This window comes from Nicotiana tabacum, chromosome 2 (assembly GCF_000715075.1).
Source record: "Nicotiana tabacum cultivar K326 chromosome 2, ASM71507v2, whole genome shotgun sequence".
NCBI lineage: Eukaryota > Viridiplantae > Streptophyta > Magnoliopsida > Solanales > Solanaceae > Nicotiana > Nicotiana tabacum.
Genome location: NC_134081.1, coordinates 71,549,886 through 71,568,992, shown reverse-complemented (window position 1 = coordinate 71,568,992; position 19,107 = coordinate 71,549,886). Strand labels below are relative to the sequence as shown.

The 19,107-nt window shown below is 36.9% G+C and overlaps 1 long non-coding RNA gene across 31 annotated transcripts in view; it reads right to left on the bottom strand.

Annotated features, from left to right (window-relative positions):
- The window catches only part of LOC107822590 (uncharacterized), a 33,522-nt gene that overhangs the window by 4,686 nt on the left and 9,729 nt on the right, over nt 1-19,107 (bottom strand). For 9 of the 31 annotated variants that reach the window (XR_012701067.1, XR_012701064.1, XR_012701072.1 and 6 more), the window contains exons 2-8: nt 15,607-18,458; nt 15,419-15,516; nt 9,312-9,361; nt 7,636-7,701; nt 5,108-5,709; nt 4,866-4,982; nt 4,670-4,733 (exon numbers count right to left, since the gene is read on the bottom strand). This is a non-coding gene — a long non-coding RNA (uncharacterized LOC107822590). Of the gene's footprint in view, nt 1-4,346; nt 4,734-4,865; nt 4,983-5,107; nt 5,710-7,635; nt 7,702-8,472; nt 8,546-9,311; nt 9,362-15,418; nt 15,517-15,606; nt 18,459-19,107 lie in introns of those variants that run through there. The other 22 variants (XR_012701090.1, XR_012701098.1, XR_012701099.1 and 19 more) reach the window with 14 other exon arrangements.

Below are 19,107 nucleotides of genomic sequence, written 5' to 3'. Positions count from 1 at the left end.
GAAATACTTTTCTTATTTGCATAAGGAAAAAGTAAATATTTCAACAATTTCTGGTAATATAAGTTTGATTGAAGGCTCCGGAAGAACCACTATATTTCTGTTTAAGGGAACAAAACTTATAATAGACAATGCATTATTCTCCTCTAAGTCCCGAAGAAACTTGTTGAGTTTTATAGATATCCGCCGAAATGGGTATCATGTTGAGACGATAGATGAAATGAATATGTAATATCTTTGTATTACAAAGAATGTTTCTGGACAGAAGTGCATTGTAGAAAAGTTACCAACTTTATCTTCTGGCTTATACTATTCAAAGATTAGTACAGTTGAAGCACACTCCATCTTAAACCAGAAGTTTACTGATTCAAATATTTTTGTGCTTTGGCATGGCCGTTTGGGCCATCCTTGATCAATAATGATGAAACGAATTACTGAAAATTCGAGTGGGTATCCATTAAAGAACCTGAAGATTCTTACAAATAATAAATTTTCTTGTAATGCTTGTTATCAAGGCAAAATGATCACTACACCATCACCAATGAAGGTTGGCATTGAATCTCCTGCCTTTTTAGAACGTGTACATGGGAATATATGTGGACCTATTCACCCACCAAGTGGGTTGTTTAGATATTTTATGGTCCTAATAGATGCATCTTCAAGATGGTCTCATGTGTGCCTATTATCATCTCGCAACCTGGCGTTTGCAAAGCTATTAGCCCAAATAATTCGATTAAGGGCACAATTCCCAGATTATCCTATAAAGGCTATTCGCCTTGATAATGCTGGAGAATTCTCATCTCAAGCTTTTGATGATTATTGTCTATCAGTTGGGATAAAAGTTGAACATCATGTAGCTTATGTTCATACTCGAAATGGCCTTGCAGAGTCATTTATTAAACGCCTGCATAGCAAGACTACTACTTATAAAAACAAAATTGCCCACTACTGTTTGGGGCCATGCTATCTAGCATGCAACATCACCTATCCGTCTCAAACCGACACATTATAATAAATATTCTCCGTCACAATTAGTTTTTGGTCCTGAACCAGATATTGCTCATCTACGAATTTTTGGATGTGTTGCATATGTGCCAGTAGCACTACCACAGCGCAGTAAGATGGGCCCACAGAGAAGGTTAGGAATATATGTTGGGTTTGAATCACCCTCTATTATTCGCTATCTTGAACCATTGACGGGAGATTTATTTACTGCTGGATTTGCAGATTGTCGGTTTGATGAAACAAATTTCCCACAAATAGGGGGAGAGAAAAAGGAAATCAAAAGAGAAATTGTATAAATTTTTTTTATCATTATCTCATTTTGACCCACGTACCCCTATATGTAATTAGGAGGTCCAAAAGATCATCCATTTACAAAATATAGCAAATCAAATGCCAGACGCGTTTACTGATTTGAAAAGGATAACTAAGTCACATATCCCTGTAGAGAATGTGTCTATCCGAATTGATGTCCCAACAGGACCATCTACTAGCATGAGAGCTAGTGAACCTAAAGCACGCCTAAAGCGTGGTAGGCCTTTGGGTTCTAAGGATCGAAATCCTCGAAAAAGAAAATCGACAAATGCTCAAAACGATAATATGAAGGGATCCCCTGAAGAGACACAAGATCTGATTAGTTCTGAAATTCCTGAAGAAATCAATGAACCCGAGACTCAAGTGAGTGAGAAGTTTTTAATAAGTTCTACCGGTGAAGGGATTAATTTAAATCGATCTGAAATAGTGGTAGATAATATTTTTGCATATAATATTGCACTTAACATTATGCAAGATAGTGAGGATCTTGAACCCCGATCTGTCGAAGAATGTCGACAAAGATCTGATTGGCCAAAATGGCAAGCGACAATTCAACCAGAATTGAACGCACTTGCTAAAAGAGAGGTCTTTGGACCAGTAGTCCAAACACTTGCTGATATAAAGCTAGTTGGTCATAAATGATTTTTTGTGCGTAAAAGGAATGACAAAAATGAAATTGAAAGATACAAAGCTCGCCTTGTAGCACAAGGATTCTCACGACGACCTGGAATCGATTTTGATGAAACATATTCACTTGTTATGGATGCCATAACATTTCGATATCCCATCAATTTAGCACTACATGAAAAACTTGAAATACATCTAATGGATGTAGTTACAGCTTATATGTACGGTTTACTTGATAATGAAATTTATATGAAAAGCCTTAAGCAAATCCAAAATCTCGGGAAATGTATTCAATTAGATTACAAAGATCTTTGTACGGTTTAAAAATATCTGGGCGTATGTGGTATAATCGCCTGAGTGAATATTTTCTGAAAGAGGGTTACATAAATGATGTTATTTGTCCATGTATTTTTATAAAGAAAATGGCATCAGAATTTGTTATACTTTTTGTTTATGTTGATGATTTACCTTGTTGGAACTCCAGAAGAGCTACAAAAGGCAATTGAATATCTTAAGAAAGAATTTGAGATAAAAGATCTTGGAAAGACAAAACTTTATCTTGGTCTGCAAATTGAACATTTAGCAGACGGGATCTTTATCAATCAATCTACCTATACATAGAGGGTCTAAAAACGCTTTTACATGAACAAAGCGCACCCATTGAGTACACGAATGATTATTCGATCACTTGAAGTGAATAAGGATTTGTTTCGACATCCAGAACAGGATGAGGAACTCCTTGGTCCCGAAATACCTTATCTTAGTGCAATTAGTATACTTATGTATCTTGCTAATGCTACAAGGCCTGACATAGCATTTTCTATTAATTTACTAGCAAGATATAACTCTTCTTCTACACGGAGACATTGGAACGCGATTAAGCATATATTGCGATATTTAAAGGGAACACTTGATATGGATTTATTTTATTCTAACAAAGGTAGTGCAGATCTTGTTGGTTATGCAGATACAAGTTATTTATCTGATCCACATAAAGCTCGATCTCAAACCAGACTGGGTACGTGTTTACATGTGGAGGTACTGTCATATCATGGCGCTCCACAAAGCAATCTATTGTTGCTACTTCTTCAAATCATGCTGAGATAATAGCTATTCATGAAGCAAGTAGGGAATGTGTATGGTTGAGATCAATAATTCATTTTATTCAAGGAAAATGTGATTTGGAATGTGATAAAAGATCCACAATTTTATACGAAGACAATGCTGCATGCATAGCCCAATTAAAGGGAGGATTTATAAAAGGAAATAGAACAAAGCACATTTCACTAAAATTATTCTACACACATGATATTCAGAAAAATGGTGACATTGATGTGCAACAAATCCGTTCAAGTGACAATCCGACAGATTTATTCACTAAATCTTTGCCAACTTCAACTTTTGAAAAGATGGTATACAAGATTGGAATGCGGAGACTCAAATATTTGAAACAAAATTTTTTATAAGGGGGGTAAAATACGCACTATACTCTTTTTCCCTTACTAAGGTTTTTCTCACAGGATTTTCCTTATAAGGTTTTTAATGAGACAACTAGTTATGCGTATTACTAAATACAGTCAGACCTCTCTATAATATCATCCCTATATAACAACACTTCACTATAAAAGCCAAGCTTTTCCGGAACCAATATTTATGTTATGTTATAATATATGTTCTCTATAACAACACTTCGCTATAACATCCAAAAATATTCAAAACAAACTACGATGTAATAGAGAGGTTTGACTGTCTGTGTACTCTTTTTCCTTCACTAGGATTTTTCCTAGTAAGGTTTTAATGATGCACATTATCTTTTAAATGAACATCCAATGGGGAGTGTTATAAATATATTATATTACGGATGTTCATTTAGTACTCTGTTGTAAATAAGCTTCCTGAAGAAGCTTATCTATATGAGACTCCGCCGTAAATATGTTTATCTATTTAGTACTCTATTGGAAATAAGCCTCCTGAAGAACTTTATCCTTTCGGTATTCCGTTATGGATAAACATTACCCCTGGTAGAAGATTATCTATATTTGGTACAATGAGCTTATCCTTTCGGTACTCCGTTATGGATAAACATCACCCCCGATAGAAGATTATTTATATCTGGTACAATAGCAGCTTACACAACAACTTGCAGAAGCAACTTACACAGCAACTTCCTTTTCTTCTATAAATAGAGGAGATTTCAGTTCATTATGTACAAAAGTTTGAAGTTTGAATAATATATCAGTTTCTCTCTATACTTGTCTTTACTTTACAGTCTTTATTTTATAATAATGTTCATATTTTCTCTTTTTTCTTTTTGGTTTGAAAAGGAAAGTCAAACGAATATTAAACAGTCTAATCTTACATAATATAGCTCATTACAAGACTACCACTGAGCCCGCAGGTAAAGATCAAGAGAAACCAGTTCCAATTTCAATTTCAATTTCAAGCAACCAAGAATCATGAAATACTAATAATAGTACCATTTATTCATGCATACAAAAGTATTCTCCTGTCGAATGGCATGTCGAAAGCTAGATAATTCCTCAAATTGACCAATGGGGTTAATTGTTGTTCAACCACCCCAAACAGACGTATCAGAAAAAAGGACCTCAAAAATTTCTAGCTGTTACGTTTTCAATGATGGCTGTCTACTAAAACCCAATAACTGAATATTACACAAGGACGAGAGAGCCGGGTGGAGGGTGGAGATGGAAGAAAAAGGGGCAAATACCTGAAAGAGAATGAACAATATAGTCAGGACGGCCCATGGACGAAACACAAACTTCTGCTGCATACTGAAAGTAGAACGCGTCAACTAACTAAAATAAACTTAACACCTAAAACCTTCTTTACTAAAAGTAAACAGATATCTTTCCCAAGATTTTTCTGTATAGAAGCAGGGATGCAAAGCAAGGAAGATTAAATACCTTTGAAAACTCCTCATCTGGGGACCTGCAATCTTTTCTGAATACGCGCTTTAACTTCCGTCAATGTCTCATCCTCATGAATAACCAGGAAAAGGGCTTCCCAAAGTTCTGTACATGCTGCATGCAGAACAGCAGAAGAGAATGGAATAAAAAACAACTAATTGAGGAGAGAACCTCCACTATATATACACTGATTGTAAGTATAGCCATAAGCACTTTTCAATTTCTACACATGTACTTACTGCTCCACTTTGAGTTACGTCCTTCATAAAATGGTGAACATGAATCAAGCGATCATGAGGACCAAGGTTTTACCCTCTTCAGGGATCTGTAATGGACAAAGTTTGTCACCAATTAGATAACCATCTAAGACCTGTGCTACAACTATTACAAAATTACAACTCTAACCGAAGTATAAACTTAAGTTGATTTATATCCAGACAAAATGTTTTCTCTTTTTGTTGGTGAAGATTTTATGCCTTTGTCTTCCCCAATTAGTCCGGTCCACAAACGACTGCCACATATGTCGAGAGATAAACCAGACAACAACAGTAACCTAAGCAAAGCCCACTAGACCAGCTGGGCCTCAGATACTCAACCCTGCCCTCTACACCAGCACCACCAACATTAAGGCAAAGAATTGCAGTCATCCTCCAGCACACAATATATTTGCAAAATATGACAGCAATAAGTAACTGGAAAAATCTCATCGTCAGGGTTTATACCCTCAACTCCAAGATTAGAAGAATTACTTACCTCGAACAAGCTGAATCCAATATCGAGCAAGCTAAACAATGCTCCAGAAATCCCATTATGTGCGTATCAACTTCCAAACGACTCGAATCTAGTCACAATTAATTTGATTCATCCCACAAAATTTATAGAAATTAGTTCCATATCAAAATACTAATATTTTCACAAAATCCGAAAATTACGCCCCAAAAATCATCAATGGGGCCCACGTCTCGAAATCCGACAAAACTCACAAAATACGATAATCCATCCAATTACAAGTTCAACCATACTAATTTCACTCAAATCAAATTTCAAAGTCAGGCTGGCTTCCTTTAATCAATATAATATGTCCCAAGACTACAGCTGCACATTTATGATTATCAAGGGACTAGCTCTAGTATTTAGTTGACTAATATCCAGAGAGACTTCTGTGCAGCTGAATACGTCCTAGTTCATGAGCAAATTGTCACACTACCGGTGTTATTTGCATATTTCTTTTCATGATATTCACATATTTTTCCGGTAATCAATATAACAAAAACATACGGGGCACATGATTCTGTTGATATCATTAACAGCAAAACCATTCCGAGATCTGTGCAATTGTTCGAGGCCACTGAACTCCAAATCTCCACCCAGGACTTTGGATTTGACAAGTAACTTTGGGTTTGTGGGATGTCCAACGTATCCACAAACAATAAAACCATATATTTCCAATCGGGTGAAAATCATTTACATCCCCCAAGTTTACTCTCCTCCAATTTTGAACAATTGTTATTTTCATTCTTTCGTGCTACACAATGTCTTTTTTACCCTTTACATTTTCAACTCTCCATATATGTAATACCTTTTTTTTATATTATTTAGATATTTTTTAATGCAGGTATTTATTCATAAGTTAAAAATACTATATCTTATTTATATAATTTAATCTAAGTTCACTAACATTATAAATAAAATAATTATATTATGAATTTATTACAAAATTTATTGCTAATTTATTATTATTATTATTATTTTAATATTATGTATATTAAAATGCATATAATGTATGTTGGTGTGTGCGTGTGATTTTAAGTTTCACTATTTATTCTTATTATTGTATATAAATTTTTGAGTTTTGATTGTTATTACTAGATTTTTTTAAAATTATAATTAAAGTTCATGTAAAGTTTAAATAGATAATTTTTGCAAATTTTATTATAAAATTTACCAGTATTTTACGCCCATTATTTTTTATTACCTGCATTTTATAATTTATAAAATTTTCACTCTCTTTTATTCTCAATTTTGTAAATAAATTTTTGATTACTATTTATAAAATTACTGATACGAGTAAATTATTTATTGTAATTTTTTTATTTTTCTCATTTATTTCACTATTGAACATCATTAACTTATATGCTTGACTACTACTTCTCACTCTTTTTTGGTTACGAAAAAGTTTTTAAAATTTGTCTATAGGTAAGTCGATAATATAAATTAAAAAAAAAAAAATAATTATGTTAAAGAATAAAAATAAGAGATAAAAATTGTAGAGGGTAGAATAGGCATTTTAAGAAGTCATCTTTAATATGAGGAGTAGAATGATAATTGTTCAAAGTTGGAGGATGAGTTTGATTTTTAAAGAAAACTTGGGGGATGTAAATGATTTTCACCCATTTCCAATCCCAAATCCAAAATTCAATAATCTATTTCAAATTCCCAAAGAAAAAAGATGTTTCGAAATTATAATAACAACATATCTCATGTTTGACAGCTTCTGTGTTGAGTATAGCAAGCAAAACACACCTCCGGCATATCAAGGACATATAATAATGGTTTATGGAATAGATATAAGCAATGAGATCGAGAGGGAAAGCGCATATAATTATTTGATCAAAGTATGCTGGATGGTCTAGTTGGCAAGAACTGAGACAAATCATAAAACATTCAAATAGATGCACAATCACCCCTAACTGCATACCCCCAGGAACAATTGGACCTGCTCTTCTGCATAAAATAAAGGAAACCAACAACAGAATATTCAGCGTACCTCCTCTGCACGCGGGGCTCAGTAATGATCATTTATGTTCTCAATCCTTTCATTAAGTGGAAAAATCTGCACAAAAAAATATGGAGGATAAGTTATAGATGCTACCAAGAAGCGGAACTGAGAAACACGATACTGCATGTTCTTTCATGAATTCTTATCTACTTCAAATGCATCAAATTCTGTGTGATTATATATGTCTCTGTCTGTATATATGTAATGTATGTCTCTATGGATGGACACACAGACATGCACAACTCTAGTGCTCATCACTTTATAAGATTTAAAAGTTCAAATATAAAACGAAAGGTAATAGCGAAATACTCCAAGAGCAACTTTATGTCTTTATCTGAACATAGAAGCATTTTCAGCAGATAGAAAACTACAGCGGAAGGAAGTTATGCAACATATTGGTATCTTATATATTTTGTGATAGAAAACTTCCAGCAATCTCAGTTCAGCATCTGGATGTGACAACTCAACCTACTCCATAACATGAGACAAGTTCAGCAAACCACTAAAAGCAATAGATCTTTAAGGAAATGAATTTTTAGCAGTGTACTGATCAGAGGAACCTTTCAATAAAATAAGTTAATTAGATGACATTAACTTTCAATGTGCACATATGGTGGTTCTCTCTGAATTATCTGCTGCATTTGTCTGTCTAGTCCAAGACATAAATGGTTTTTCCCACTTTTTTTCCTAGTTTCTACTTTCAGGTTTAACAGTTTAGGGTGGTAAAAGATATTTGTAGAAGGCATCACATTATACAGCAATATAACATTCAAAAGCTTTTTTAGAAGGCATTACATTCTATAGCAATATAAAATTCAAAAGTACATTTGTCTTGAGATGATTAAGGACATCATCTATGGTATCTTTGTTTTGGAAATCTAATAGTATGGATTGTCACCTGAAAATGAACAGCCCAAGATTATATATTAGAGCCTAGGAGACTTTATAAAACCTTATCAAAGGAGAGACTATAAAATTATAAATTATTTGTTGCACTTCATCTTTGGCAGCATTATAAAAGGCAACTTTGAGTGTTTTTAAGCACTGTAGCTCTGGTAACGGAATATCGAGGACATAATAATACAAAATATCTGAAGTCTATCCAAAGAGAACGGGTGGTAAGAAAATGCAGCTACTGGTAAATAACTACGAGGCATAAAATTTTATTTACATAGGGAAGTGCCAAATAGCCATAATCAGAGTAGTCACTGTGCCTACAATTACCTGGTTATAGTGAACAGGCATTTCTATGAGAAGGTCTAGTCCCAGATACACCCCATGTCTTCTAACCAAATCAACAAAAACCACACACTCTAGAAAATAGAAGAAAAGCAAAGAGAGTGAAGGGGTTGCGAGAAACAGAGAAGCCATAAAATCCATGTCAATTCTGTATGAGAAGAGCAGGATATGGAGGTGGATAGTGAGGAAACGAGGGATTCAGGCCATTCTTCATCCAATACGCTACTGTTACTGGCATCGCTCCAGTAGGCTTATTGACCGACTGGTGTAATAATGTAAAGGGAGAGGAAGGAAGGCACCAGTGGAAGAGTCTGAACCTTTGCATTCCAACCCCCAACTTGCTTATCCCTTTCCCCAAACCACAGAAGGGAGAAAAAAGGGAAAAAAGAACGAACTACTATGAAGTTGAGAAACAAGGAGCTTACACATTTGTCAATACACTGCCAATAATCAAAATACTGTCCAGTGCACATGCCTGTAGGATACAGATATGCAAATTACCACCGTGAAAACCCTATAATAACTAATGAAGCGAAGCTTGTACAATCATCAGCCAATCAACAGCGACTAGCGTTTCCAGAGTTCGAAACTGTAACTACTTCTGAATGCAAAAGTTTGTTCAATTAAGTAAATACTTATAAGCTTATTTTTCCAACTTAGCCAAATCAGAAAAACAGGACTGTTAAATACGCTATCGTATATCGTCATACACTATTAAGAACAAGGTATCAACATTTAAATATTTACCCCCCACCATCCAAAGAAACAAAAAGGATATCGGGGAAAACCATACAAACAATTCACGTCTTTGAGGAACTATAATAATTCTGCCATCAAATAGTCTTTCAAGCAGACCAGGAATATGTGGACACAGAAGTCAGAGTTGGATGGCTGTTGGGCTTAACTGTTGTGAGAAGGCACGGGAGAAAATATGTTATTGATATTGGATGATAAATACAATACAAGAGATCCTTATTTATAGCTATACACTACAAGGAGATATTACTCCTCTTCCAATGTGAGACAAGACTACATTATACATATTTATAAACTAACACTCCCCCTCAAGCCGGTGCATACACATCATATGTACCGAGCTTGTTACACATGTAACTAATACGAGAACCAGTAAGAGACTTAGTGAAAATATCTGCTAGTTGATCATTCGACTTTACAAACTTTGTAACAATATCTCCTGAAAGTATTTTTTCTCTGACAAAGTGACAGTCGATCTCAATGTGTTTAGTCCTCTCATGGAACACCGAATTTGACGTAATATGAAGAGCAACTTGGTTATCACACACTAGTTCCATCTTGCTGATTTCTCCGAACTTTAACTCCTTGAGCAACTGCTTGACCCAAACTAACTCACACATCGCCATAGCCATGGCCCGATATTCGGCTTCGGCGCTAGATCGAGCAACTACATTCTGTTTCTTGCTCTTCCACGAGACCAAATTACCTCCTACTAGAACACAATATCCAGACGTAGAACGTCTATCAAAAGGTGATCCTGCCCAATCAGCATCTGTGTACCCAACAATCTGCTCGTGGCCTCGATCCTCGAATAGTAATCCTTTGCCTGGAGCTGACTTTATATACCAACAATCTGCTCGTGGCCTCGATCCTCGAATAGTAATCCTTTGCCTGGAGCTGACTTTATATACCGAAGAATGCGAACAACTGCATCCCAGTGACTATCACAGGGAGAATCCATAAACTGACTTACAACACTCACCAGAAAAGAAATATCAGGTCTAGTCACTGTGAGGTAATTCAATTTGCCAACCAACCTCCTATATCTCGTAGGGTCTCTAAGAGGCTCCCCATGTCCAGGCAGAAGCTTAGCATTCGGATCCATAGGAGAGTCAATAGGTCTGCAACCCATCATTCCAGTCTCCTCAAGAATATCTAAGGCATACTTCCGCTGTGAAATAACAATACCTGAGCTAGACTGAGCGACCTCAATACCTAGAAAATACTTCAATCTGCCCAGATCCTTAGTCTGGAAGTGCTGAAAGAGATGTTGCTTCAGATTAGTAATACCATCCTGATCATTACCAGTAATAACAATATCATCAACATAAACCACTAGATAAATACACAGATTCGGAGCAGAATGTCGATAAAATACAGAGTGATCAGCCTCGCTACGAGTCATGCCGAACTCCTGAATAATTGTGCTGAACTTACCAAACCAAGCTCGAGGGGACTGTTTCAAACCATATAGTGACTTGCGCAATCTGCACACACAACCATTAAACTCCTCCTGAGCAACAAAACCAGGTGGTTGCTCCATATAAACTTCTTCCTCAAGATCACCGTGGAGAAAAGCATTCTTAATGTCTAACTGATAAAGAGGCCAATGACGTACAACAGCCATGGACAAAAAGAGACGAACAGATGCTACTTTAGCCACGGGAGAGAAAGTATCACTATAATCAAGCCCACAAATCTGAGTATATCTTTTTGCAACAAGACGAGCCTTAAGCCGATCAACCTGGTCATCCGGGCCGACTTTGACTGCATAAACCTAACGACAACCAACAGTAGACTTACCCGCAGGAAGAGGAACAAGCTCCCAAGTGTCACTCGCATGTAAAGCAGACATCTCGTCAATCATAGCATGTCGCCATCCTGGATGAGATAGTGCCTCACCTGTAGACTTAGGGATAAAAACAGAGGACAAAGAAGATATAAAAGCATAATATGGTGACGACAGACGATGATAACTTAAACCGACATAGTAGGGATTAGGATTAAGTGTGGATCGTACACTTTTGCGGAGTGTAATTGGTTGACTAAGAGGAGACAAATCCGCAGTAGGTACAGAATCTGATGCGGGGCGTGAATCACCTGGGCCTGATGCTGGATGTGGACGACGATGATAAGTCAAGAGTGGTGGAGCTGCAGAAGGTTGAACTAAATTATGTGGAGGAACTGGAGCTATAGGTGGTGGAGCTACAACCGGAGATGTAGGTGGTGGAACTGGAGCTATAGGTGGTAGAGCTACAACTGGAGCTATAGGTAGTGGAGCTACAACTGGAGCTGTAGGTGGTGGAGCTGGAGTGACTGAATCTCCAAAAGATGAAACTGGTAGTACCTCAGAAATATCTAAGTGATGACCCGAACCTGTGAAGTATGATTGGGTTTCAAAGAAGGTAACATCAGCGGACATAAGGTACCACTGGAGGTCAGGAGAGTAGCATCGATACCCCTTTTGTGTTTTCGAGAATCCCAAAAATACGCACTTAAGAGCACGAGGAGCTAACTTATCTGTTCGTGGAGTAAGATTATGGACAAAACAAGTGCTTCCAAAGATACGGGGTGAAAGAGAGAACAAAGGTAAATGGGGAAACATGACAGAGAATGGAACTTGGTTCTGGATAGCTGAAGATGGCATACGATTAATAAGATAGCAAGATGTAAGAACGGCATCCCCCAAAAACGCAACGGAGCATGAGATTGTATGAGTAGGGTACGAGCAGTTTCAATAACATGTCTATTCTTTCTTTCAGCTACCCCATTTTGTTGAGATGTGTACGGACAAGATGTTTGATGAATAATCCCATGAGATTTCATAAACCGCTGAAATGGGGAAGACAAATACTCTCGGGCATTATCACTACGAAATATGCGAATAGAAACCCCAAATGGATTTTGAATTTCAGCGTGAAAGGTCTGAAAAATAGAAAACAACTCAGATCGATTTTTTATCAAAAATATCCAAGTGCATCTGGAATAATCATCAATGAAACTGACAAAGTAGCGGAATCCTAAGGTGGAACTGATCCGACTAGGACCCCAAACATCTGAATGGACTAAAGTAAAAGGTGACTCTGCTCGATTATCAAGACGCCGTTGGGAAATGGGAGCGGGTATGCTTACCGAGCTGACATGACTCACACTCTAGAGCTGACAAGTGAGATAAACCAGATACCATTTTCTGAAGTTTTGACAAACTGGGATGTCCCAACCGTTTATGTAATAAATCTGATGAATCAGTAACAAGACAAGTTGTAGAAGGAAGACAAGATGTGAGTCCATGTGATTTAGTAAGGATAAAGTAATAAAGTCCGTTTGATTCACGCCCGGTACCAATGATCCGCCCCGTACTGCGTTCCTGTATAAAAACATGGTCATCAAGAAATAAAACAGCGCAATTAAGTGATTTGGCTAAGCGACTAAAAGTTATGAAATTAAAAGGACTATTGGGAACATAAATGATTGAATCTAAAGGTAAGGAAGGAAGTGGGCTTGCTTGACCTATTGCAGTGGCCATGATTTGAGACCCATTGGCCATTGTGACTTTTGGAAGAGATTGAGAATACGAAATAGTAGTGAAAAGAAATTTGTTACCAGAAATATGATCTGATGCACCTGAATCAATGACCCAAGACTCACAGGATGATTGGGAGAAACAAGTCACGCTATTACCTGTTTGAACAACAGAAGCTATCTCAGAAGATGTCTGCTTACATGCTTTATACTGAAGGAACTCAATATACTCTGCTAAAGAAACCATCCGACTATTCAAAGCATCGGTTCCCATGTCGCTACAATTTGTAGTAGTATGGTTAACTTGAAATAGTGGAAATAAGTAACTCCTGTGAGAAAACTGAAGAAATAGCTTGAAAAACACTGTTTACAGCAGGAAAATAGAACATTGTTCTGTGCCGGAAACACTGTTCACGCCGAAACACGGTAGCTCGTCGGAAAATTCCAAAGTTGTCGAAATTTGTTGTAACCAGGATGGATAGACTCGGAATTCCTTTGCGAGCAAGCTGTCCTGAAGAAATATTTTCAAAAAATGGCCAGAAGGTCACTGTTCACGCCGGAAAAATATAAAAGTGGCCGGAATTTGATTTGAATTAGATGGATAGGCTCGGAATTTTGAGGAGAGCACACTGTCCTGAAGAAGCTTCGCGAAAAAATGGCCGGAAAGTGGCCGGAACCCTTGCCGGAAAAGTTATCGGCGCGTGGAGGAACGTAGCGGCTTTTCTGCCGGATAAAATTTCAGGGGTTGGTAGTCGGAGGGTGATCTACCTCGTGGTGGTGTTGGTTTTAGCACAACACCGACAGAAAGTGACTTTCACTTAGACAAGCCTTAGGTCACCGGAAAAATTACACGATGACTAAGTTCTTTCTTCCCGGTTAACGCTGGAATGACGCACAGCGATCTTTTCTCACTAATGCTCTGATACCATGTGAGAAGGCACGGGAGAAAATATGTTATTGATATTGGATGATAAATACAATACAAGAGGTCCCTATTTATAGCTATACACTACAAGGAGATATTACTCCTCTTCCAATGTGGGACAAGACTACACTATACATATCTATAAACTAACAACTCTTAATTTGAAATCTTCACCTGCAAGCTTAGCCTAGAAATACAAGCTAGCAATAAATTGAAGTGGAATTGCAAGCACAGGATAAAGGAAGTCGAAACGCACCATCTAGCTACAGTGGTGCAAGCACAGGAGAATGTCATAGTTGAGGAATTATACTAGACCCCTTTCAACTTCCATAAACAGTGAAACTCAGACTCCTTTTACAAGACGAGTTTCCCATGTTCTCACCAAGAACAAACAGCGTTGCCAAAGATATTAAGTTGGCTACAAAACGTGCCAGTTAGACTATAGACCAGTAGCTAACATACCACCGGAAGAGATGACAGACCCCCAGGGCTTTGGTTCAATGATAAAAGCAGCACAGCGAAGGATGAGCAGTGAGCATACATAACATGTTCGGAAGGTATTTCTCAGTTTAGAAGAAAATAAAAGAACAAGAAGTTGAAGGCTGAAAAATTGAGTTGAATAAAATTGAAGTTTAAGCATCCAAGATGAGGCTAATAGAGATTCTGGAAGACGTAGTGCACAAACTGACAAAAGAATTTTTTTTATAGAGAAAAAAATAGGTGCTCATTAGAGTTACACTGTCAATCTCCGAAAATGCACTTGGAAGTCCATAACATTACATTTTTATGCTGACAAAGACCAACCAGCACATTAAAAAATTAGCATCAGACATGTTAATTGAACCCATTCGACTAACATGGGAGGAAATCTTGACTGAGTCACTATATTAGTGATATATCAGTAACAGTTGATATACTTGGGGGGAAAAAATTCAACAATAGATAACATACACCAAGAATGTTTCTGCATTATTTGAAATGATATATGGAGATGGTAGATAACAAAAAGGTGTACAAAAAAATTAAAAGAAAAAAGGAGAAGGCATCTACTTCTTCATCTAACTATCGAAGGCGCCTTATCATTCTCATCATCTAACTAGAAAGAGATTCGACTGCAGCACCTACCTAAAAAGTACTATATGGTAATGATTCAAATTACACTCTCCAACAACATAAACAATCAAATCCAGAATATTTCTAATGGTAATGCAAACTTAATTAACACAGTCAAAAAGGAAGTCCTAATCTCATTAGAAATATCTACAAAATTATGTCAGAACAAATATGAGGCCTCTCAAAGACAAATTCTTTCAAATTTATGGGAATAACCTGATATTCCTTGAGTTGCCTTACACAAAAGGTTTGCAAATCTCTTCTCGTGTTTTTATACAGCGTCTGCTAGAGCTCATACTTCCACACCAAAAATACTTCAGATGAACCAAAACACATTTAAGAACATAAGTTTGCGATTCTTTTTTATGTTCTAGAGGAATCAACTTTGTGAACAGACAAATTACCTTCCGATATAGAAGATGACCAACATTCTGCCTCTCTACCAAGTGGTCTAAAGGAGTGCAGTCGTTGGGAGATCGCCAAAACACTAGAAATAAACATTTTGCTAATGTTTGACTGTAAAACTCTTCAGTAAGGCTCAATAAGAAAAGCACATATCAAGCTCTTCCCTACCAAGAAAGAAGCAGCCAGAAGAAACAAAGCGACCTGGCATGCTTCTAAAGTAGTCCTAGAAAAAAAGTAAGAGGCTTATAAGAAGCAGATACACAAGTTAACAAAAGCTTGGTAGTTCAGTAAAAAATAGTAGAATAACATGTCAATTATCCCCAGAGTTTAAAACGGTGAGCCAACTGCCCCTTCGGGACTTCTCGGTTATCCAAAAAAGAAAGAAGCAAAGACCTGTACAACAATAATGCATCAGTTGAAAGTATATCGACCAAGTATTAGTTTACTGATAAATCAAGATCTGTCACTAAATAACACCAAATTGGTGAAACTATTACCAAAAATTTACCAATAAATCCAGCCATCTATTTATGCAAACAGAGAATATGAAATTTCATCTTCGCACCAACAATTTCTTACTCTTTAGACCGAACTCTAAATTCTCTCATTAGTTGTACTCCTGTTCCACTTTATACGCCATTACTACCTCCAGGGGATCAACAAAATTTTTGCTATGATTTTTCATTTACTTTTAAAATATTTTTACTTTAAAAATTGTAATGTTTGTATGTGATATGTAAAGATGAACTGTTCTAAAAATAAATCAATATCCGAATTAATATTGAAGACCCTTGATACTCCTCCATCTGCAAAAAAGTTATCTGACACGGGGGACTACTATTTTTTTCCACCACGACCCAAAAATAAATGCAAAAAAAGCCAGGTTCCTAGTATCTAATCCGGGCTCATCCTCAGCTTTTGCGGATGTTCCCATTACTACTTGAGAAGTATCCATGGAATGTTAAATTGGAACATCAGGCGAACGCATAAGTCAACAGCATAAACTGCTGTGGACCAGGATATGATCATCATTCAAGGGCCCTTTCACAAAGATAACACAAGCGAACTATAATCTGTCCTCTCCACTCCTTATGTTGTCGGCTATGAAAACACCCAATTTAGCAAACGATGTGTAGAAGGCCATATTTTTTAGCACCTTCGACTTCTATAGTAGCTTTACGATCACAGACCTACTAATTAGGTATACTTCCAGAACAAACAATTTATGGACGTTCAAAAGAAAAAAGCTCACCTAACAGCACGGATCGATCACTTCCTAAGCTTAGAACGCCCCAGATATATTAAGCCATAAGGCATCAGCTGACCTTCGTTTTCATCGTTTATCTCACAATTGAGAGATTGTTTGAAACAAAGCATGTACATGAAAGAAATAATAAGCCAAATGTCACAATTTGAGCACGTCATTCTATATCGCGATCAAGGTACAGCCTATAACATAATATTTCCTTAGGTATGTGTTGACCTTCCTGAGGAACCTGAGAAAATGTCTCATGGCATTCAATGCTTTTGAATAGACATTCAAGAGACCAAAAAAAAGCTCAAGTGACAACAAGTACCTCACCTTAAACTATTGTTTGAAACAGGAGTTTAGAGTACCTGCTGCCCCACGGTAAGTCGCACGATATTAGGGGGCTTTTGAATCCATTCTTCTATCTCTCTGTTAAAATACTGTTTGAACAGGAACTCACATGAAAGGACTTATCAGTCAAACACTACCATCTGGCACAGCATTCTATATCAGTTTAATTACACCATTGCAAACTGAAATTGGATATTATCTGCAACATCAATATTAAACCACACAAGCAATAGCAAAGAATATTATGTTGCAAGCAGGCAAGAAAATTTTAAAGATGATGAGAATATATAAGGGTCGCGACAAATGCAAATGCAAACACAAACCCCTTATTTAGTTGAAAATTTAGTGGGACATCTGATACTAATGGAAGATTTTTCCAATGCAAAGTTGGATCATCATTACATTTGAGTAGACTTGGAAAAAAGAAAAATACTATCCCTCTTCATTGCAAATACTACAATCCCTCCATTCTGAAAATTCGGACGTTTCCGCAAGCGACCATAGAGACCACACGTCTATCATTTCCAAATCTTGCTAATGATAAGAAGTTCGATCACCACAGCAAACTGATATTTGCACGTAGTCTTCAGCATTCATGAAAACCTCACAAGCAAATAGCAAATAATGAAGAGTATTATGTTGGTTCATAGACATCAATCGTGAAACAATTATCAAATGCAAAGGTGTATCATAAATAAATTGGAGAAGACATGGAAGGAAAGCAGGTTTCAGAGGAAGTCTGCACGCATTGAAACAGTTAACCTTGCAAACTGATACCTAGATGTACATAAAACACAGCAGCGCTTCAGCGAAAACAAAAGAAAAACCAGCAACAAATAACAAACAATTGAAACTGCAGCTAGGGAAGGAGTATCAGCTATCTTTTGAGGATATATACTGGGTCATCAACTATGTAGAAAACAAACCCTGACAAAACATATCCATACGCTGCCAGGCTAACACCGAACCTTTATTAATATCAAGTTGGAAACCATCAAATAACGAAACAATATTTTCAGTGTGAAGGTGGATCGTCAATAAATTGCAGCATATGTAAGAGACTGCGCCTTAAATCATCAAAAACATTGGTGAATCCTTTCTCTCTGAAAAAGCAGGATAATAAGTTTGTTATCGCATTTCTATTTACCAATTGCGTGATAAGCAAGATTCCCCAACTGAAACTTCTCAGTCGACTTGCCAATACAAGCCCCTAACCCATCTCTAGACATTTCATCTAGCTGCCATGTATACCTGATATGTATTATTAACTGTAATCAGATGTGGCATAAAGATAAATAAGAAACAATGACAGATCTAGGGAGCAAAAGTTTCATCCGAATTGCTCAAGACAAATAAGGAGAAACAGTCAAAGGCAGCTCCAGAAATCATTTCTATTGATTAAAAAAGAACAGATTGACTAATTGAACCATTGACACCTTCCCTCCTCCTTAATCCGGGCTTGGGACCGGCTGTTTAGACAGGCGGAGTTACAAGGGTCACCTAAACAAAATGTAGCAGTAAGTAGACCTAAGCTACAAGAGAAAACACAAGGCCAAACTACTGTTGGTGTCAAGACAAGACATGATCATCGAACAAACAGAACAGCTCAATAAAATGCATCAACTCAAACGCGAACAACACACAAAGCCGAGGAACAGCCTGGAAATAAGTTTGGATTATATAAAAGGAAATAAATACTGGGAGGAACAGACTGAGCAGTGACCTCCTAGGTTAAAAGGGACAAATTGGCGGAATTGTTGAAGAGTGGATACAAGTCAATGACTGTACTTGGGGATACAAACTGACATAGGATTGACTGTCTAGGTTAGAATCTAGGATAAATTCACGATTCAATCACAAGACAAAGAATCGGAACCAATAAAATTCAGACTTGGCAATG